Consider the following 20,939-nt stretch of genomic DNA (forward strand, 5'->3'; position numbering starts at 1 on the left):
CAGAGATCTGAGGAGCAGTTAACCATAGTCCTCAGAAATCCACCGGAGTTTAGAACACCAACACAAAGGAAGCGGAATGTAACGGACATCCGGCCGAAAAGAGAGACATTCGGCGGAATTTCCGGCGGCAACGGAGCAATCCCGAAAGTGGAAGGTCGTGGATATAGACAAGTGGAGCGCTAAACCAGAAGTAATGAAATAATCCCTCAGATGAAGACCCATGTTCACAGCCAAGCAGGCTCTGAAAAGAATATAAACAAGTAGTTTGACACGTTTTAATATGTTTCTGTGAGTCTTTGATGAACTTACAAGAAACCTCTTCCACTGGTTGAACCTCTATTCTCTGTGAATGTGAGAACGGAACCATCCGGTACTCTATTGGACCAAGTTGTGAGTAGCTGATACGAAACATTGTGGGTGACGTGTTCCCTTAAAGGCTTTCTGTACAAATACTATTTGAGACGAGCTGATTTTCTTTTGAAACGGCTAAAAAAAAAAAAAAGACACACTATACAGGCAGATTTCTGTCCTCACTTAAATTAAAACCACTATGTGTAAGATTTTGTAAGTTTGTAAAAAAAAAAAAAAATAAAATAAAATCTGTGCCGCTGTGTTGGATGCACGGGTGCACGTTAATCCATCCTGATCGGACTGAATTTTGTTCACTTGATTATTCAGTCTGGCATCGTGACGTTAATGACACAAGTCTAACTCGTCAACCCAAACTTTGGACTGACTTCCACTCGATGCAGACTGTTGGGTAACACCCGTGTTCAACTGGGTGATTATTAAACTAACTTCAGCTTGGCGTTTGACCTGCAGTTCAGCAGCAGATTGGGTGACTGATTGGATGACTGATTGGGCCGTTAGTTTCAACTTTCCCAGCTTGTAAAAACTCCGAAGAACATACCGACGATGCTGCTCTGGTTTATTACTGCAAAGGGAACACACGGTGTAATCCAGTCCCTCCAGAAAAACGTGATTATGCGATCGCATAATTCAATGCATAATTGCCAAATTCCGCATATTTATGGGAGCACAAAATATGCGGGGCTTGCATGATTTCATAATCCCCGCATTTTCGTTGCAAAAAAGTCACATATATCTTAGCAGAAAGTTTACTTCACACAAGAGCAGCCATTTTCCCCTGTTGCCATGGGAACGTTATGAAGTGACGTAATTACGCGACGTGAACATCATCGAAGTTCCAGCAAATTTTGCAAGTTCCCGCAATTTCATTGTATAAAATTGCATAAATGTCCCGCATATTCCATCGCATTTTTTAAGAAAATTATGCGGCACGCATAATCAAGGATTTATTCCCGCAACAATCACAAAATGTTTTTTTCCTGGAATCAATCTATAACTTTCTGAACTGACTCAAGAGAGATCAAAACGAGACTACTGTTGCCACTGCTTGTTGTCCTTGAAGTTTATTAAACCTGATATTATTTTTCATTAACAAGTATAATTTCCTCTGACTTTAGCAGAGGTGCTGTTAATTCTCAGGCGAGGCAGAGCACCTCTGCTATAAAACGCTATAAAAGTCCCGTTGATCTTTTCAGTCAACACAAAGCTGTGGCAGCGGTTGCTGGGAGTTGTTAACTTGACATTTTTCGCGATGATCGAACAGACCCGTCAATTCAAGAGTCTGTAAGGGTTAGGGTATTTTCGTGCCAATTTTTCTGCTGTCCTGTTATAGGCTGTGACATAGGAAGGAAACGTCCCCAGTTTTAAACCCAATTACAAAGCTCTGATTGGCTCGGTTGTGATCGTAACCAGACAGCTGTCAATGAGCTCAACGTCAGACCTGTTAGAATCGGTGAGAAAAAGAAAGAAAATATGTGTGCAGTGATTCAGAGGTCTGAGACCATAATGGATAATGTGTGTCTGCCATAGTGTCTGCTTTTCAAATCTTACACATAGTGGCTTTAAAATGACAAAATGACTTATATAATCAGAAGTTGAGATTCAGGCCATGGTTGACCTGCAGTGTGAATGGAGCCAGGTATTTAAGAAGCCAGTCAGCTGTGTTCAGTGTTTAAGTGGCAGTTGAGGCAACACCAATGAGCCATAGCCAAAACTTGCAGCACGTGGCTCATAGTGCGTTTCACGTACCTCGGAACTCGGAAGCCGGAGTTGGGAATGACGTCGCGCCCGAGTTGAATGCGTCCCATTGAACAAGTCCGATTTTCATTGTGGGGTTAGCTCTGGCCAGGTTAGCAACTGTTAGCAATACCAGTTGATAACAACACATTAAGCTGTATTTTGTGCATACAAACAGCGTAACAACATGTCCACAGATAGAATTTGGACAGGACTGTGTATACGACTGGTTTAATGAGACACAAATAAGGCAGACGTGCTAATTAACTGTATGTTACTACAGCTATCACTACTGTTGATGCACGGGGCAGCCATCTTGTATTTTGAGGCTTGGGGTACTGCGAGGTTGTCCGACTTCCTTCAGGAGTGTAAATATTGTACACACATATCTACCACTGCCTCAGAGAACGGAAGGAAACGACTAAACACTATGTGAATCCCACCAGATGGAGTGTTGCACTGTATCGGTGTTAAAAACGCGCTCCGATTATTTAGATATATATTTTTTTTTATCATAGGGGAAAGGGCTGCTTCTACTCTGCTTGTTTCTTTCTTTCTTTCTTTCTTTCCACGGGACAGTAAACAAAATGTGCCCCGTTAGACTGCTGTTAAACAATATGCTTATGTTTTTGTATTTTATTTAAATTTGGTTTGTGGGAGTTGGGAATGTTAAAGGGTTATAACACAACCAGTTGCTTCTTTCAGACGTGTTATTCTCATCCAAAAACTGCCGGTTAATGACAGGGCTGACAGGGAGGCAGCAGGAAGCTCCAGACCACAAGAAGACAGCGTGTAAATGTCTGCCTGATTCAGACTTTATCCCTGACTCACGTATTGAGTCACCATATGAGACCCAGATGTTGATCTTCAGCGCTCTCTGTGTTTATTCCCGACCGAGTGTTAGACTGACACAAACAGACCCGGCGGGGTGAGATTGTTGGTTAAAAGCAATTTTTCTGAAAATACCCCACTGGTGGTTTTTGCATGTTTTGGCCCACTAGCCACCAATCGGGCATAGTTTACATCACGGCCAACCAGTTTTATTTCAATATGTTAAGAAACTTCAACCTACAGATTGCTTAAAATTAATCCGTTTCCTTTTTTATATTATCTTTTTCATCACGTGCTAATGTTGTCGCGAGCAAAGGTTTAATTATTGGTGCGTTCAAGGAGGACTGGAAATCCCAAATTTCAGAGTATATTGCCCAATAAGTCTCACTAGGCGTCATCTCTTAGACACTTGAACTGTTTAGAGCCTCCAGATCCTGAAAGCTCCACTTTCACCTGGAATCCACCTCACCACACACTACCAAATGAGATGGAACGTTTGTTTGTGAGGTAGTCACCACCACCATGTGTGTTTGAGTTTTGAGCTTTAAAGTGCCCATATTATTCTCACCTTCAGGTTCATAATTGTATTTAGAGGTTATATCAGAATAGGTTTACATGGTTTAATTTTCAAAAAACTCCATATATTTGTTGTACTGTACATTGCTGCAGCTCCTCTTTTCAACCTGTGTGTTGAGCTCTCTGTTTTAGCTACAGAGTGAGGCACATGTGCAGTAGCTAGGTAAGGACTACAAAGTGTTACAAAGTGATGCACTTTCTTCACGGAAGTAAAGGCTGTAAACCTATAACATGCACAAAAAAGATTAATAACACAATAAACGAAAGGTGAAAAAGCCAGAAAGCATAATATGAGCACTTTGAAGGCTTTATTTTGATCAGTTTTTCTTGCAGCACCATTTCCAAATCCAACAGCTGTATACCGTTGCACCAACGCAGCAGTCTGGGATTGGGCAGTTATAGTATCAATCAAAGTTTTCTGGTTAAAGTTGTAGTTTCTTAGCCTGACAAGCCAGACCCACATCAGGATTGGGTCTGGGAACTCACCGTTGGCAGGGCTCAATCCGAGGGGTGGGATAAACGGTTGTCTTTCAAATTCCCTCTGCATGCAATAGGATAGCGCTACAACCAGGCAGAGCAGCGAAGAAGGTATCCGTTTGGCAAAACTCCCAACACCTCTTCCTTTTTTAAGAATGACTTCAGTGCCGTTCTTTGTTCTTTTCTCAAAGAAAAGCTTAACTCCAAATATTCCAAAGCCGTTTCGAAAGACCGCTGTTCGCCAGCAGCAGCAGCCATCGTCTTTGTTTTTAAGTAGCAGGGAATTCACGCGGAACCGTCGTAACTCTGCCGTCATTATGTTAAGCCCGCCCACCGACTCTATACACGATGTGATTGGCCCGGCTGGAGTTTGGCTTTTCCAGCTCGATTTTTAGAGTTTAAAGTGCTGAAAAGGGCTTTTTTTTCTTTTTTTTTTAAAGTTGCATTAAAATAAATCAGACTAAAACATGCAGAAATCCACACTTAACCACAAAATACCTGTCAATCAATGAAAGTCAGCAGGACTGTGACGTGTTTTGATGATGTTGTGTTGGAGATCCCAATGTTGCTCCCACTTCTTCTGTTTCTGTCTGTCCCTAACAAAACTACGACCATAAAAATATATCACGTCCTGCCTGCTGGAGGATTTTGTCCAAGTAATGATTTATTCAATTATGTGCCAGGTTACTGCTTGAAGACACTCGAGACAGTCAGACCATGCAGAATTAGACCAAACTGTTGACAATAATCAACTTCTCTAGATTCACTCCGTCTTACAGACAATACTGTATTTAACAGCAGGTATCGCTAACGCGATGGTTCACCCAGGACGTGAAGACATGTTGGGTCAATGTGAATCTGTGACTGAGGTTATAGCTTGTAACTGGGGAAGGGTAAATCAACAATTCCAGAGGAGTATTATGGCTGTAAAGAGACACTTTACAAGTATGAAAACTGTCCAATATTTCTTCTCTCTGTGTTTAAATAGCTTCTGAAATCTGGATGATCACGTTTGATCACGAAAGTTCAGTTCAGAGGCAGTTGTTGATTGCTGGTTGTTGCACCTTTTAACATCTAAATCAGTGGCAGGGGTGTGTGTGTGTGTGTGTGTGGGTGTGTGTGGGTGTGCGTGTGTGGATGAGTGTGGGAGAAAAATGTATTTATATTTTGATTGTCCAGAAACCGTTTTTAAAATGACAGAAAATAAATGTTAAATACACCAGCTTCAACTGTCTGCCTCCTCATTATTTTTGGCTTCAACCCTCTGAGGTCTTAGCCATTTTTTCCAATCTTTGGTTCGCCTGGTCTCCTTGTGTAATAATGCTTGTATAACCTCAATCCTGTTATGCACAATGAAGTTACAGACATCTATTTTTTTTTTTTTTTTTTTTTTAGGACAACCTGGGCAATCAGGATATGTACAGTATGCCGCAGGGATGTCACATGAATGTATAAATTGTTCCCAGAAAACATTGAGACATTGGACATATTATGTAAACACAAATCTGGTTACCAGCTCCTTAATTCTAGTGGTGCAATGATGTCATGCTCTGAACTTCTGAACAAGTATAGTATTCCTATACCACCAAAGGAATATGTTTTAGTTTTTGATGCAATCCCTTCCGGTGCCGTATTGCTTCTCAGAAGCTCAGTATTATCTGAATTTACTGTGGTACCACTGGATCCTGATGTTCCTGGTGTTGGTCGGACTCGTTTCTCCTGTAAAAAGATTATTAATAACCGTGATATTTTTTATTTTTATTTTTTTAAAGAAATTGTCTCCGTTCCAAATGCTGTTTTCCACTGGAATAACCTTACTTTGTCCCACAAGGCACAAACAGAGTAGACAATACCACACAGTAAGTGGAATATTTGCTAAACCAAAACCAAACATAGGAATTAAACTTAGAAAAAGGAAAAACAGTATCAAACTATCCTACAAAAAAGAAAGAATTATAAATACCATATTTCCTTCAAATGGAGGGGATAATATAATAATTATGTCATCCTATGGTCACACCTGACCTGCCCAATACGGCGCAGCACAAATGCTGCCTCGTGGACACCTATACACACACAAGGTAACTGCTCATGTTCAATAAAGAATACAGGAATGGCGTGGGCAATACCATAACCAAATACTGCCTATAGCTCTACAGTTACATACATTACATTGTTATGTTCTTCATTTTCTTTCAGAGGATTTCAGACTGAATTGTCTGAAGCAGCAGATAATCAAATCAAACTAACACATGCTCTATAAAACACAAGAGTAGTAACTTCTTTTTCTTACACATTATATATAATAACAAAATCAAAGTTTCTCCTTCATATAAATTATGTTCTCTTTTATAATTTGAAATTGGTAGCAGTGACACTTGTCGGCCACTAGATGGCGACCATGTTCAAAGTTCTTACTATAGTCTAAACCAGGGGTGGCGAACCTGTGGCTCTTGAGCCGTATGCGGCTCTTTGCCTGCTCCTGTGAGGCTCTTACTGTGTGACTGGGGGCTGTGTCATTGGTTGATTGTTGTTTTTAACTTTTCTGAAACATACAGTATTTCAGATAAGTTAAAAAAAAAAAACACATTTGAATGCATCTGCCAATACATTTGCCAATTATTTTAAAATGGAAAATAATGCAGCAGAGTTTTGAGGACAGATTCTGCAACCTGAGGAAAAACAGCGGCCACAGATCACCTTCCTCGTTAACCCTTTCACTGCTGAATCCGATTGTTTGAAAGCCCCTTTAGTGACAAATTAGTGAGAGTTGCTTCGAGTGGCCACAACCGAGTTCAAGCAAGACCTGAAAAGGATTGTGGATAACAAAGACTGTCAGGTTTCCCACTGAGTCAATCTAAGTGAGAAAAAAAACTATGAAAACTGCTATGTATTATGACATTATGTCATTAGATCTGGAAGACACTGTTGCTGTTGTAGTGTGGACGTGCATGTGTTGTGTGGCTTTTCAATATGGTGCGTTTTTTTTGTGGCTCTTTATACCTAACTGGTTGGCCACCCCTGGTCTAAACACACACACACACACACACACACACACACACACACACACACACACACAGAGCGAACAGCGCATCTGAATGAAATTACAGCCGGCTTGAGCAACTTCCTGTGTGTGTGTGTGTGTGTGTGTGTTTGTGTGTGTGTGTGTGTGTGTCAGAGCCACACAAAGCTGAGCAGTCCAGCATTGAACAGTCCACAGAGAATCGTTTGATACTGGAAATGTAATTATCTGTCTGGGGCGTAGTGCTCTGTATCGCATCAAATCTCGTATATATCAAACCCTCACAGGAGAAGGAAGACATCATCCCGTTCATTACACACTGACATTTGCGTCACACATTTACATGTTTGTGGAAGCTCTAGATCTTTTACTTACGTAAAAGAAGCGAAACAACAATCTACTTCATTACGAGTACAAGTCCTGCATTCATAATTTTACTTCAGTAGTGCGGAAGTATTATCCACAAAATGTGAAGTAAAAATAAAAAAGTACTCATTCGGTGTCAGAGAGTTATATTATAATGTGTTGTTGTGTTACTGGATTAGTGTTGTTGTTGAATCAAAATGTAATCAGTATTGTAATGTTGCCGCTGGTCTCACGTTGCAACTAGCAACTACAACTTTCAAATAAATAAAGTATATACATACAATATTTCTTTTAATTACAAGTTATTACAAGTAGTATAACATGAAAATACTCAAATAAAGTACCTCCAAATTGTCCTTAAGTACAGTACAGTGTTTTCATGTCTCCGCCATGTTGTAGACAACAGAATACGTCAGAACAGATTCACAGTTTCACGTGCTAACTTCAGGGGACATGAGAATTTCAGGACTTAAACATTTTAAAGGTTATTTTTAGAGTTTAAAGTTCAGCTTTAATTTGGCATTACAGTTTTTTTTTGATTGCTAAACAACAGTGATCACAACTGAAGCTACATGTGCAAAACTCAAACTACAGTAAGTAAGTAAGTAAAGTTTATTTGTATAGCACCTGTCACAGATAAAAATCACAAAGTGCTTCACAATAAAATCTAATATAATACGACAAATTAAAATACAAGAACATTTAATTACAAATAGAAAACAAAACAACCAACCATAAAAACCCCTCGACTTACTAAAAGCCTGCTTGAACAGCAGAGTCTTCAGTTGCTTTTTAAAAGATTTGACAGAATTCACACAACATTGACAAGACATTCCACAGCCTAGGAGCCACTGCTTGGAATGATCGATCCCGTCTAGTTTTAAACTGAGTGCGGGGAACCACTAATAGCCTCTAACCTAATGACCTCAGACTACGGGTGGGAGTATGAAGCTGGATCAAGTCAGAGATGTAGGGAGGAACTTGACCATGCAGGGATCTAAAAGTAAGGACCAAGATTTTAAATTGAATTCTATACTGGACTGGTAACCAGTGAAGTGCCGCTAAAACAGGCGTGACGTGTGCTCTTTTGTTAATGTGAGTTAAAAGCCTTGCAGCAGAGTTCTGAACAGCCTGGAGACGGTAAAGCTCCTTCTTACTCAAACAGGTAAAAAGACTGTTACAGTAATCTAAACGAGAGGAAATGAAAGCATGAGTGATCATCTCCAACTCACCCTTTGACTCTAGTGTTCTTAATTTTGGGACAGACAGCTGAAGAAATGAAAGGGGAGATAGAGGGGCAATGACATGCAGCAAAGGGCCGCAGGTCGGAGTCAAACCCTGGCCCACTGCATCGAGGAGTAAACCTCTATATATGGGCGTCCGCTCTACCAACCGAGCTGTCCGGGCGCCCATACAGGTCATTTATGATCATCAGATGGAACATTACACAGTTTCAGAAACATGTGAAAGTTACATATAGTTACTTTAAGTGCACTATGGATGTAAATCCAACCTTAGATCAGGGTTTACTTTATAGTTTCCAGATTTAAAGATGAGTTTCTTTTTTTAATGTATTGTGTCGGGTTCAATTTATGGTTAGGTCTCTGGGTCTATTTTTTGGACTTAGAGTAGAGGGTTAATGGGTTTGGGGTAATGATTTTAAGGTCTATAGTTTAGAGGTAGACTTTAGGTTAGAGGTTTTGGTTTCTGTGTTTATTTCTGGGTTTTTTTTTGGTTTAAAATGTGTTTGGCCTAGAGATAGGGTTGAGATTTAATTTGAAGTTGAGGATTCTGGTTTATTTAGAGGGTGCAGGATTTAGACTTTGGGTTAGGGTTGGAGTGGAGACTTGGAGGAGCTGAGGTCTGAGGTTTGCTCTGCATTCAATTTAAAGCACAATGTCTCAAGGTGAAATTTCTAACGGCTATCCTTGCTATTGAACGCCCCACACACACACACACACACACACACACACACACACACACACACACACACACACACACACGTCAATCTGTTATAATGTAGTGCTGCAAATTTGAACCCACTCTTGCATTTTCGTCTCGTAGGCCTGCAAACAATGTAAAAGACGAGAAAGAAATATTTAAGTGAAGTATTTTATTAACAAAATCAAATGAAGATGCATAGAAGAGATGGGATGTGGCCATAAGTGGAGTCAGGTGATGTGAAGAATGTGGTGTGTGTGAACATTTGAGAGCAAAATGATGAAGAAAGCAAACCCTAGCACATGGGTAGAAGGTAGAGAGGTAGAGTGCTGATAGAGTGTCAGGCCCAGGTGCTCACAGTTGCAATAATGTGACAGCTCCACCCACATGACTACCTGCGAGACAATTAGCACGCTGAGCAGCTACAGGGCTGTAAAACCCACTCCATTACTGAGATTCTGAGGTGCAGGGATTTTGTCACCTTTGGATGGAGCCAGGTTAGCTGTTTCCCTGTTTTCAGCTAACTAGCTGTTGGTTGTAGCTACATATTTATCGCACAAACATGTGAATGGTATTGATCTTCTCATCTAACTCTCTGCAACAAAGCAAATCAGCCTATTCCTGAAATGTCAAACTATTGCTTTAAGGGGGCCCAAGGCCAAGAAGTTTGGGAACGACAGATGTAGATAACGGATCCAGCTCTCAGAATCAGAATCAGAATCAGAATCAGAAAGGGCTTTATTGCCAAGTACGTTGCACATACGAGGAATTTGTCATGGTGTTGTTGGAGCATGTCACACATTCAAATATAAGAAGGATAAAAAGATATAAACAATATAAGTATAAACATATACACACAGTACGTATTAATAACGATAAAATAAATTTAAATAAATAGTAAAATTTAAAAAAAAAAACAGTAGTGAAAAGGGACGCTACAGCAGAGTAGGTACAGTGGCATGAGGAGCCAGAGGTGGGGTGTGGAGAGAGTCAGGATGGATTCCGGGCCTTGTTTAGAAGGCTAGTGGCGGAGGGGAAAAAACTGTTTATGTGGCGTGAGGTTTTGGTCCTAATGGACCTCATCCTCCTGCCAGAGGGGAGTGGCTCAAAGAGCTTGTGTCTGGGGTGGGAGGGGTCAGCCACAATCTTTCCAGCACGCTTCAGAGTCCTGGTGGCGTATAGGTCTTGGAGCGGCGGCAGATTGCAGCCAATCACCTTCTCAGCTGACCGAATGACACGCTGCAGCCTGCCCTTGTCCTTGGCAGTGGCAGCAGCGTACCAGATGGTGATGGACGATGTGAGGATGGACTCAATGATGGCTGTGTAAAAGTGCACCATCATTGTCTTTGGCAGGTTGAATTTCTTCAGCTGCCGCAGGAAGTACATCCGCTGTTGTGGGGCCTCATTTGAATTGTCCATACTGGTGCCAATACAATACCTGAATTTCAGTATCCAATACCAAAACAATACTTTTTTTAATCCTACTTATTCAGCAGAACCTTTAATACCTCCTTATAAAAGAAACCAAGTTCTCAAAAGTTTAACAGTTGCACAGAATAAAAATTTGCACATTTTGACTTTAATCAGAAACTATGTGATCAAAGGAGAAAGAAAGAAACAAAGAAGAAAGACATGCAAGGCCAGCTTTTGGCACTTGGAAGTTTTCGACACTCCTCTACGGACACATTTCAGTCAGTACCAAAAAAGTACTGAGGTTCCATACCCAGCCCCACTTATGCCATTTTTCCATTACATGGTGCCTGCTCGACTCGCCTCGCCTCGCCTCTTTTGGTTTTCCATTACGAAAAAAAGTCCCTGGTACCTGCCAACAGGTACTTTTTTTAGTATCACCTCCGACGAGGTTTCAAGCGAGCTGAGGCGATACCAAAAGGTGACGTGAAGACCTGCAGACTACTGATTGGTCGGAGACAATCGTCACTAATCACTGTGTCATCATTGCTAGCGACAGACGGGGGTGTCCTGAACAAACCCGCCATTTTTAAATAGTTTATCCAGTGGTGTGTTTTTTTTTTTGCTCCCTCCAGATTCTTTTGAAACAGAATTTGTCTTCTGGCTGTGGCAACAGCCACATGCCGAGAGTCAAAAACAACACACCTTCGACGTTCTGTGTGTGTGTCGCATTAGATCACGGCAGTTTCCTGCGACGTTGCTATGACAACCAAGCCACGCTCGCCTCACGTGTGAGGCGGTACTAAATCTGCAATGGAAAATGGAGGACGGGACTCCACGGCCAAGTCGAGTCGAGCCGAGTAGAGTCGAGCAGGTACCATGTAATGAAAAAACGCCATTAGTTTTCATTTCAGTTTTCCTTGACTCATGTTCATTATTCTGACTTTCTTTCTGACTTTAGTCCAACATACAGAAGTCAATTATCACATAGTATAAATGTGTTTCCACTGAGGACACAGACTGCCTCTCTCTCCTGTATGATTTATTATTTGTTTTGCTGTGAAACATACAACTACACAGCAACAAAACTGAGAACACATTATCTTGATGGACAACAGTAACGCAAGCTATTTGATTAGCTGGATACATGGTTAAATGCAATTTGCTCTTACCAGTGTATCGCCATGGGTACTTCATCCACAGCAATCCCACCAATCGGTCCCCAAACGTCCCAGTTAGATAATAAATGCCGTAAACATATTCTTTGTAAATCTTAACAATCATTCCCCAAAAGAACCAAGTATTTGAAATTTGTTCTCCAAGTCAGTCTTGCCAAGAGCCCATTCAAGCCCATTTTCAACTTTTTCCAAATCGAGGCACCAATCACAACTGTTGAGGCGGGCTTTACACGATGACGATAGTGCAGCGACGGCGAGCAGCTTCTTGTTTACATTCAACATGACGGTCAATGAAGCGCAGCAATCCGTCACAGCTACGTCACCCGGATCGTTGGTCTGGTTGGTTGAAAGGACTATCCAATTGCGCCAAGAAGCATTTGAGCGGTGTCCATTGGTGATGCCAATTTGGAAATCGGCTGTGAATGAACCTTGCCCAGGCCCACTCTCAGTTACAACTGAGAAGGGTTTGGTGTCAACTAGTCTACCAAGCAGGTTCTTTAGGTTCTTCTTTTGGGCTGCAGGTGAATTTGTCTGTTTCTTCTCTGGGGGGAAATTGGATAGCATGGCTGATTGGCCACACTGTATCCAGCTCTATCAATATATCAATTTAGCTGAAATCAGCGTGAGCTATGATATTAAAATCATGTTTTATTTAACAGTGAGGAGAACTGGTGTAGCTGTTGGCCGCAACTCATAGTGCAATGTTAAAAGACCAGGAAAAGCGAGTTAAGCGGGCCTTTAAACTGAGATTATTTTTTTCACAGTTGCAACACACCCAAATGGAAACTGAACATACTCTGTCCTCCCATTCCTGTACTCTGTCATACTAACTCCCATTTCCCGCTTGGATGATTGCACAAATTGTTGTGCAACATTTAAAATATTTAGAGAACAGAAACGCACAGCAATCTTGTAAAAAGAGCCTCTTATATCTGAAAACGTTCTCATTACATCAACTACTCAGTTATGATGCTGAAGAATCCAAATCAGAATCTGGTTTATTGCCAAGTAAGTACATACAAGGAATTTGCCTTGGTGGTTGGTGCATACATAAACAAACACACATATTGAACATTGTTATGAAATATACAATAAATACTGAAACAAATACATACAAAATAGCTGTTTAACATAAGAAGAAAGAAAAAAGAGGCTGAATGGATTGAGTGCAAAATGTGCAAAAAACAATCATAGTATGTGCAATTGGCAGGTGTATAGTCCAGGATGAAGGTTTATGCAAAGTGTAGTGACTGAGGAGTGGCTTAAGAGTCATAATAAATAAACATTTAATAATCATTTCTTTCAGTAAGACTGGAGAACTTTCCCATCCTGGCAGCACCCATCCAGCTTCCAAGAGGCTGACGTACTTACAGGAACTATTTGTTTAGACAACTGAGATAAGATCAAATGTTTACGTGGAAGAACTCCTACTTTGGATTGCACTGACCCTCAGACTTTCTCCAGTGCTTTTCTCCATCGTCCATCTTCATTAACGGGCTCACAAATGTTTCTCCATCCATCCATCTTCTTCCGCTTATCCGGTAACGGGTCGCGGGGGTAGCAGCTCCAGCAGGGGACCCCAAACTTCCCTTTCCCGAGCCACATTAACCAGCTCCGACTGGGGGATCCCGAGGCGTTCCCAGGCCAGGTTGGAGATATAATCCCTCCACCTAGTCCTGGGTCTTCCCCGAGGCCTCCTCCCAGCTGGACGTGCCTGGAAAACCTCCCTAGGGAGGCGCCCAGGGGGCATCCTTACCAGATGCCCGAACCACCTCAACTGGCTCCTTTCTACGCAAAGGAGCAGCGGCTCTACTCCGAGCTCCTCACGGATGACTGAGCTTCTCACCCTATCTCTAAGGGAGACGCCAGCCACCCTCCTGAGGAAACCCATTTCGGCCGCTTGTACCCTGTACAAATGTTTCTCTGTATCAATAATAAAAAGTTTCTGTTGTGGTGTGTGGTCAACATAACATCGCTGTCTTCACGGACTGCAATTTTTAAGTATTGTTATTATAGTTGGACCTACCCACTTAAACCTATGACCGCTTCTGAGATTTAAAGGGCCTCATACTCTCCCTCTATGTCAGCTTCGTGTGTGTGTGTGTGTGTGTTGGCACTGTATTCACACATCTACACGTCATCCACCTACTTCCTGTCTCTGGATTATGATGCCATCAGTGCGAGCCGCTGCTCTATCAGCTGGGATCTACCCGCTACGGATGTTAGCTTTGGGATTTACACACAGTGGACCCCTCTCTCTTTCTTTCTCTCTCTCTCTCTCTCTCTCTCTCTCTCTCTCTCTTTCTCTCTCTCTCTCTCTTACACACACACACTTGCTGGTAGGAAAAGGGAAAAGGCGTAGTCAGTGGTTCTGTTGACCAGATGTGTTGGTTAGTGAAGCAGAATTGAAACCAGAACAGTGACTGGGTCCATTAAACTGAAATAAAACGTAATGTTAACTCCTTTGTAAGTAAGGGTTAGTGTTGTCTGTCAGTGATCAATCAAGGTTCTCCTCATCTTCTCTCCTATCTGAACTCTGGGTGTGTCTCTCCCTTGTTCAGTAGGAACTGAAATGCCCAAAAATAAGCACGTATTTGGTGATTTGCAGCTCCGAAGACGTCTAGACAAAAAAAGGTAAAAACTGGGCTTCATTTGGTTTAAAAGTGAAATTTTTTTGGACGTCCAGGACACAGATAACGGTTGTTTCTGTGGAATGTAAATGATTATATTTCAGTGTGAAGCAGCTCCTAACTACATATTTAAATATAGTGATTGTATGCTGTTAAACAACAATAACATGTAATCTAGACATTGAGAAAAAAAGGATTAACATGAAAATGAAAATGAGCAGTTCAGTGCTTACATGGAGGTTTTCCAGTCCGCCAGAGTAAGACAATGATTCCAGTGTACTGAAGGTTTAGCTTTCTAAGAAATCCCCAGAATGCAGTGTTAAAAAAAAAGAGCAGTTGGTGACCATTCAGGAAATGATTGGCGATACCCGGCCCTACATTAAACTGTTTAGGAACCTGCAGGTTAAAAATGAGCTATTGTGCTCCTATTCATCCCACCCAACAAAAAAACACAGGTGTATTAATGTATTGGTGTGTGTGTGTGTGTTAGATGGACAGCCCCTTTTTAAGCTTAACTGACACACACACTTAAACCCAATGGAGGTCTGTTTGAATAGAAAATAGGGAACAGAAGTAGACTGAAATGATTTTGGACAAGGTGATTGAGCGATGAACTTCCTGTACTGATTTCCTCTGCCAACCAGATGCAGACAGTCTTAGAAATTAGCGTACTTCCCTCAGAGAGAGAAGAGCTGGACATGATTCATCGAGTTGTCTGAAGATGGTTCATTTCCTCCGCAGCAAAATGGAAAATATCTAACATCAACCAAAACTCACCAAAAAGAGTCCACCATCATTTTATTCTGATTTTTTTTCCAGGCATTAGTCTGCTTCTGATCCATTGTGACTCACACTACAGCTGAGTTTTATAAGCTCATGGAAATCACAACAAAAACTCAGCTTTAATGGATCATAGTGGTGGTTTGGCAAAGTGTAGCACATTGGTTTCCTTCCTTCCTTCCTTTCTTTCAGTCATTGGTGTTTTTTATTTGCAAATTGAAGAGTTTTTGTTATGGGCATCATGAAGAAAGCGTACAGTACATTGTGTGTTTTGCTGTTAAAATGTAGGGGCCGTAATGCTCATTACACCCCAGAAAACAAAATGTCTAGTAAAGTGCTATGTTAGCTTTAGGCCCAAAGAACAGCTTAGATAGATAGATTTTGACCTGTTGGTGGCGCTATATAAAAAAGGCATTGGGTATTCATCCTCCGGGGCGGGGACCATGAATGTCTAATCTCTAAACCAAATCAAGTCCAATACTGATATATTTTACTCACATGTGATGAAAGACCGACAGATTGACTTCCAGCTGCATAGTGGGGCTCGAAACTTATTGTAGCTTTGGAAAACAGTTGGCAGTATGTTAAGTATATGGTATCGTAGTTCATCCAAAAATGTTTTTCAGTGTCAATGTTCTCAGTTTGTTCATTTATCAGCAGGATTATGGAAAAACTTCAGCGTAAGCCAAGGAAGGACTCCGAATCCGAATCACCATGCGGATACACAAATCATTTTTCACTTTCATTTAAAGTGCCCATATTATGAAAAAAAATCACTTTTTCTGGGATTTGGGGTGTTATTTTGTGTCTCTGGTGCTTCCACATGCATACAAACTTGGAAAAAAAACAGCCATGCTGTTTTGAGTGAGATACGGGTTTCTGAATGTATCCTGCCTTCAGTCTCCGGGTGAGCTGTTCAAAATCGGCAGGGCCGTCTACGTCATTGGCCGAAACATTTGGTGTGTGCTAACCCCTTTAGCTAATACCACATCAGCTAGCTGTTTCTCCAACTTCGGTCAGTACAGGGCACACTTCCAACTTTGCGTGGTAGCTACTGCGCATGTGCGACTCCCAACAAAGATGGGATAGAAGTGTGATGCCTCACTCTGTAGCTAAAACAGAGAGCTCAACACACAGGGTGAAAAGAGGAGCTGCAGCAATGTGCAGTACAACAAATATATGGTGTTTGTTGAAAATTAAACCATGTAAACCTATTCTGGTACAACCTCAAAATACAATTATGAACCTGAAAATGAGCATATATGGGCACTTCAAAAAATAACATTGTAATCGGGCATGCCTTGGCGGAAGTCTGCGTTCTCCGAGTGCCCCTTTAGTTTAAGCATGTTTTTATTCATACAGTAGGCTTTACTCTCTCTGATGTTGTGCATGTATCTGTTGTATCACCCATTTTGATTCTGAAAACGTGCTGTAGATTTTGGTGAGTTTGGTGCTTGCTCTTCACCTACCTCTTTCTGTAATTTTCGTGAAGCTCTGATGCAAACCTGGTTGCTGTGTAAAATTGTATAAATAAATCTGGCTTAATTTTTGGTTACAAGTAGTCTAACATTGTGTCACTGTTTATACAGTGTTTGTTTTTATTATAGTACAGACTTGAGTCTGCAACACTGTCTAAACTATTTTTTTTAAAACTCCCCCTTACATTCAGTTTGACAATGGTGGAAGGTTTCTTCAGTTAATGAGCTGCCTTGCCAGTCATGTAACTTTTGTTTACAATGCCTGGTTTGCTTGTAAAATGTTTAGTGTGAAAGTCAAAGAGCCAAAAAGAAACATACAGCTTTCAACTCTAACCTGCATACCGCTGAGTCTGAGCTTCATTTCATAATGTCACCACACGCTGTTTTATATTTACAGATGAGGAATTGAGAGTCACTCCTGACTCTTTAATTCCTCCTGTTCATTTGTTGTTTTTTTGTGGAGGAACTGAAGGCAGCAGACGACTCAGTGCAGTGAGTCAGTCAGTCCGGCATCTACAGCTCTGAGGAGGGAAGTTCAGGCTTCTCCAAAACCATACATGTCTATTTTGGATATTAAAAAAAAAAATCATAATTTGAAGTTCTTCATTCAATATCCTTTAAATATCAAGGAAAATAAGGATTCAGTCTGTACACGTCTCTGCCCGGCTGTGGTCAGACTGCTGACAGATGTTTTTTGTTAAATCTGAGCCCTGTGTTGCACATTATGGGGTTTCCAGAATAGTCTCAAATACAAACCCATGTCCAAGTCCCCTTTCACGCCTTTATGAGGAGTCTTTCAAGTTAAAAGACTTTTACATTTGAACATCCCTACAAAGCTAGTGAAACATGGGTTACCACTCCACAACCCATGTCCAAACCTAACCAACACCCATACCCATGGACCACCTATAGTCCAGTCATTTTATGAAAAAAGGTAGGCCAAATTGCAACAGAAGCAAACTCAACTGATTTTGTATCTTCAATATGTCCTGAGTAAGGAAAAAAAAGCCCAGAAGAATCCCATTAGGGGAAAGTTTCAAAAAAGACCCAAATATAGCCTATTCATACGCCTATTAACAGTGGAGCACCTTCTCTAAGAGGCCCCGACAGCTTCGATGTCGCACGGACCGAAGAAATCATTCCTACCGCAGGCAATACAACTTTTTAACACTTCATCACTGACTGTTAGATAAGAATCATAGACATCACAATTGCACTAAGTGCAACTTGCACTATAGGTTTAATCTACATCTTTATCAATACTAGTTAAGTAATTGTACATTTTTTATTCCCAACTTATATATGTTTTGTATATATTTTAAATATTTGTTCTTGTATTCTATCCCATTATTATTTCATGTATATTGTATCCTATTATTTCATGTATATTCTGTATGTGTGCTGTGTGTCTGATATTTTGCTGCTGTAACACTGTAGGTCTAGGGCGGCCGAGCAGGCCATCGAGGACCCTCAGGAGGTCGAGCAGGACGGCGAAGATCCTCAGGAGGCTGGCGGCGAAGGTGAAGCCCCTCAGGCGGCCAAGCAGGACGTCGAGGACTCTGAGGCGGCCGGCGGCGAAGCCTCTCAGACGGCCGAACAGGTTGGTGAAGGTAGAGCCCCTCAGGCGGCCAAGCAGGACGTCGAGGACTCTGAGGCGGCCGTCGGCGAAGGCGAAACCCCTCTGAAGGCTGGCAGCGAAGGCGAAACCCCTCTGAAGGCTGGCAGCGAAGGCGAAACCCCTCTGAAGGCCGGCGACGAAGGCGAAACCCCTCTGAAGGCCGGCGGCGAAGGCGAAACCCCTCTGAAGGCCGGCGGCGAAGGCGAAACCCCTCTGAAGGCCGGCGACGAAGGCGAAACTCCTCTGAAGGCCGGCGGCGAAGGCGAAATCCTTCTGAAGGCCGTAGGCGAGACCCCTCTGAAGGCCGGAGGCGAAGGCAAAGGTGAAGGTAGAGCCCCTCAGGCGGTCAGGCAGGACTCTGAGGCGGCCGTCGGCGAAATCCCTCTGAAGGCCATCGGCGAAGGCGAAACCCCTCTGAAGGCCGGCGGCGAAGGCAAAACCCCTCTGAAGGTCGGAGGCGATACCCCTCTGAAGGCCGGAGGCGAAGGCGAGCCCTCTCTGAAGGCCGGAGGTGAAGGCGAAACCCATCTGGAGGCCGGCGGCGAAGGCGATATCCCTCTGGAGGCCAGTAGCGAAGACGATATCCCTCTGGAGGCCGGCGGGGAGGCGATAACCCTATGGAGGTTTTATTTCAACGTTCTTTTATATATATTTTTTGAAACGCTACAAAATTTAATAAAACACCTAAATTCAATCAAAGTACAGATAATTTATTTTACTTGTGAAGAGCATTGGATGGAACCATCCACGTTATTTATTTATTTTGACAATTTGATTGAAAGAAACCTAAATTTCTGAGATAGGAACTTTTTGAAAACAGGTCAAATTTGACCCGAGGACAACAGGAGGGTTAACACACATCACACATTAAATAATCAAATAATACTGTACATATACTAATATGTGTTTATTATTGATTTCACTTGCTTGGAAAAGTGTAAATAGGCCTAGTATTGGTCAGTGGCTTAGGGAAATGTCTTCTTGCCTAACAATGGAACGAATAACATATATGGTTAAGGATAGACAAGATACTTTTAAACAGGTTTGGATACCATTCTTGGACTTTGTTGAACGAAATGACGTGGGTGGTATACTGGCAAGCGAGGGGAATTATGAGTAATTTAGTATTTTTCAGCAGAGAGAGGTTTATATTGGCTTGTGACACTGTTTGATTTGTTACGTTATGTTCCAAATCTATCTTATAAGAAGGAATCAGACCAAAGTGAAAGGACTTTTTTGTATTAAGTCCTTATAATTTGTGTTTTTATTTTGTATAAAGGTTTTTCGTGCATATGCATTTTTATTTTTTGTCTGTTGCTGTGATTGATGTCTGTTGTTAGTTTTTTTGCTAATTTAGTTTTTGTCTGTCTGACTGTCTACATTTCTGTATGTCTTAGTTAGAATGAAACTCAATAAACATATTGTTTAAAAAAATACTGCAGCCCTATAGTTGTATTGTAATTAACATTAAAATCTTATTAAAGTGGGCTAAACATTTAATCCAATTTCAAATATGTTGATTTTAACTTATTAGTTACACAATGTACAGTATACAAGTTATTATAATATTTAGCAAGTATTCGGCTTTATTATTTGCTTTATTGAAGCATCTGAAGGAGTAGAGCCAAAGAACGAGGATTTTAGTCTCACAGTGTCATCTTAGACTAACAGAAGAAAAAGAAGAAGCAGAGACAGATGACGGATGATGATACAGACAGCAGAGAATCAGACAGATTGAATATGCATTTAATAATAGATGGAAGCTACTACTCTGGACTGCAGGAAGTTGAAAAAAAAGTTCTCTTTACATCCCCAACTGCTGCTAGACTTCAGTTAAACATTTTCTCTGGCTATGGGCCTGACTCCATCAAAATCCACTGAATTTGTGACTAAGCATAACCCACCCACTAAGAATGTGCTTGATTGATCACATTGTCCATCTTTTACCTTTTGCGACTACCAAAATAGGCAACATATTCTCATCAACAGGTTCGTATGCTATTTTAGGAAATTATGAAAATGGTTTGTATGATATAGCTTACGAAAAACTGTTTGTATGATAACTTACGAAATATAACACTATATTTAACACTGTGAGTCAATATGTGACGGTCACGATACTTAAGTTTAAGTACAACTTTTTTTTTTGTGGTTTGGGTTAAATTAAATACTTATACCAGGATACGAACGCTGTTCCCCATAAGTACTTCCAGGATAGGAACGCTAGCCTGTTCCCCATAAGTACTTCCAGGATAGGAATGCTGTTCCCCATAAGTACTTCCAGGATAGGAACGCTGTTCCCCATAAGTACTTCCAGGATAGGAACGCTAGCCTGTTCCCCATAAGTACTTCCAGGATAAGAACGCTGTTCCCCATAAGTACTTCCAGGATAGGAACGCTAGCCTGTTCCCCATAAGTAGCCTACTTCCAGGATAGGAACGCTGTTCCCCATAAGTACTTCCAGGATAGGAACGCTAGCCTGTTCCCCATAAGTACTTCCGGGACAGGAACGCCGGTCCCCATAAG

Source organism: Sander lucioperca, chromosome 16 (genome assembly GCF_008315115.2).
Source record: "Sander lucioperca isolate FBNREF2018 chromosome 16, SLUC_FBN_1.2, whole genome shotgun sequence".
NCBI lineage: Eukaryota > Metazoa > Chordata > Actinopteri > Perciformes > Percidae > Sander > Sander lucioperca.